This window comes from Silene latifolia, chromosome X, assembly GCF_048544455.1.
Source record: "Silene latifolia isolate original U9 population chromosome X, ASM4854445v1, whole genome shotgun sequence".
Lineage (NCBI taxonomy): Eukaryota > Viridiplantae > Streptophyta > Magnoliopsida > Caryophyllales > Caryophyllaceae > Silene > Silene latifolia.
Window position 1 is genome coordinate 113,913,222 of NC_133537.1, and position 3,009 is coordinate 113,916,230.

General features: G+C 45.3%; 1 non-coding gene across 1 annotated transcript; it reads right to left on the minus strand.

Annotated features, from left to right (window-relative positions):
• Window positions 1-550: 550 nt before the first annotated feature.
• On the minus strand, window positions 551-657 carry LOC141625099 (small nucleolar RNA R71). The gene has a single exon (XR_012534896.1). It is a non-coding gene; the product is annotated as a small nucleolar RNA R71 (small nucleolar RNA).
• Between the last annotated feature and the right edge of the window lie 2,352 nt (window positions 658-3,009).

The following is a 3,009-nucleotide window of genomic DNA, read 5'->3' on the forward strand; positions in this document are numbered from 1 at the left end:
GTGTTGTTTATGCCCAGGTCAGACAGGTTTGAATTAGTTTCAGCTGATTCAGAGCCAGGGAGACTATTCAGGCATAGACTCCATCTGCAAAGGAAATCACGAAAGGAAGACTTGAGTACTTTCGAGCCAGAGCTACACCACTCTCTTTTCGAAGACAGTCCGAATTCTACAGTAAAGATGCCTAAGCTTTCCAGTCATTCAGTGCCTAAAGCATCCTCTATTCCGAAGGGTTCAATCTTCAGACTGAGGATGGGAATACATTCGACATCCGTCCTTCTTATATCAATCAGGTGGAGAGAAATATTTATAGAGGTGTGGCAGGTGAAGATCCGAGGAAGCATATGGAGACCTTTACCGATTACTGTTCTACTATCCCCGCCACTAAGGGGGTAACTCAAGACAAGATTAAGGAGGTTCTATTTCCTTTCTCTTTAGCTGATTCAACCAGGGAGTGGCTGACTGACTTGGACCGCACACTCTTTGGGGTTCTGATTGGGAGTCTCTTGCTCTTGCATTTTACAAGAGATACTTCCCTCCACAACGCACCAATCTGCTGAGGGCCAAGATTACTAGTTTCAGACAGGCTCCCGATGAAAGTTTCTATGAGGCATGGTCGCGATTCAAGAAGTTGGTGAGGTCTATCCCTCACCATGGTTTTGACCCATGGTTTCTAGCTAATCAGTTCTACAATGGGTTGTATGACGACCAAAGAGCCATACTTGATGCGGCATCTAGTGGGAGATTTCAGGAGAACACCGATGATGATAAGGGGTGGTCTCTTATTGAAGAGATGGCTAATCACAGTGCTGAGTATGGTAACCCGAGGGATGGGATTAGAACAGTTCATGCAGTTGATGAGTAGGTTTTGGCTCAGCTGGAGACCATGAATGCTAGGTTTGACAAGTTGGAGTTACAAGCTGCTGGGGAGCCTCAGACAGTCCATGTTCTTACTGGAGGAGATCGAGACCGTTTCTTATGAGAGATGTGGGAGTAATGATGGCCACACTACTGTTGGCTGTCTTGTACAGAAGGAACAAGTCCTTGCCTTTCAGCAATATAGGCAAGGAGGAGGTTCCTATTACAATAATCAAGGGGCAGTCCACCCCAATTTGAGGTGGACTAGTCAAAATGTGCTCAATCCTACACTCCTCCTCACTTTGCAGACAGCCTTATGTTCCTCCACATAAGAATCAACAAGGCTTTCAGAAGCCCCCTTCCTTTACTCCTCCTAACCATGGTGCATCCTCTTCCGGTGGGGTGAGTGAAATTGGTGAGCTTAAGTCTATGTTGCAAGCTTTTACAAAGCAATTTCAGCTGAGTGATCAACAGAAAGATGCGTCCATAAACGCACTTGAAACTCAAGTTGCCCAACTAGCCATGAACCAATCTACAAGAAAGCAGGGTCAATTACCGACTCAAAATGAGAAGAATCCACATGAGACGGTAAACTAGATAAATCTGAGAAGCGGTCGTTCTTATGAGGGACCGAAAATACAAAAATCAGACCCGAGGAATGCTGAAACTAATGGTGAACAGTGTTCTGTCGAAGAAAGTGAGCTCACGGCAAAGCACGTGCTCGATCGACTGGTTTCAGGTGGTCGATCGAGCAGATTTGGGCAAGAAAGTGCTCGATCGAGTGGTTTTTGCACTCGATCGAGTGAACAAGAAAATGGCACTGGTCGATCGAGTAGTTTTTCTACTCGATCGAGTGAAGAGCAAAATAGAGTTACTCGATCGAGTGAAAATTTCACTCGATCGAGTGATATTATTGAAGATTCTACTCGATCGAATGGGTATATTGGTCGATCGAGTAGTTTTGATGACGAGAAGCTTATTCGAGAGCCTGCTAATGCTCGTTTAAGCGATAAATCACCGGAAAGACCTCGTTCGAGAGGTAAGAAGCGTCCAAAGGATACAGAACTTGCTCCGGAAGATACATTGGAAGAGAGAAACAAGGGACTCGAGATACCTATCACGGTTCCCTTTCCGAGGCGTCTGCAGAATACTAAGGCCAATCAACAATTCGACAAATTTGTCGAACTTCTGAAAAGCTTGGAAGTCATTGTGCCGTTTCGAGTTTGTCGACAAAGGTACCCTCTTATCTCAAGTTTATGAAAGAAATTTTATCGCTTAAGAGGAGTATTAGTGATAGTGAGACCGTAGCTTTGACTGAGGTGGGGTCAGCCCTATTTCAAAATAAGTTACCTCCTAAGCAGTCGGACCCGGGTAGTTTTTCAATTCCGTGTCATATCGGTAACTATTTGATTAATAATGCGCTATGCGATTTAGGCGCTAGCGTAAGTGTCTTACCGCTGTCTCTGGCTAAGAGACTTGGTTTGACAAAGCTGAGTTGCACTAACATGACAGTCCAGATGGCCGACCGTAGTATATCACGGCCACTAGGTATAGTAGAGGATGTACCTGTGAGGATCGGGAGGTTCTTTATTCCCGTTGATTTCGTTGTCTTAGACATCCCCGAAGATGCACACACCTCTATTATTTTAGGGAGACCATTTTTATCTACTGCCCGTGCAGTAATAGACGTCGGGGGGAAGACTTTGACCTTTCAGGTAGGGGATGAGGAGCTTATTTTTCATCAGTCTATGTCCCGGAGGGCTTCCATGCAAGCTCATCCTTGCAATGCTCTCTCTTCTATTGACCCTATTATTGACACTCCAGTTGAAAATTTGGAGTATTGTGCTGCAATTGTTACCCCTCCGCCTCAGACTGAGAGCAAAAAGGAGGAAAGTTCGTCTGTTTTCCTTGCTGCAGGTACAGATGAAAGCAATGAAGGAGCTGTCAAAGGATGTTGTGCGACTGCTGTTAATCAAATTGGAGGTAAGGATGCTAAAGACGGTGATAGAGGAGCAAGGATGAGGAAAGTTTGTGCTTATGTGGATGTGAACTACTCCCCTCCTACCGTTTCAAATGATTATTCAAGCTCATGGAAGTTGAAGAGGACAGTCAACGTTGCTGAGATGACGTCCTCCAGTCAGGAGCCCTCCCAGG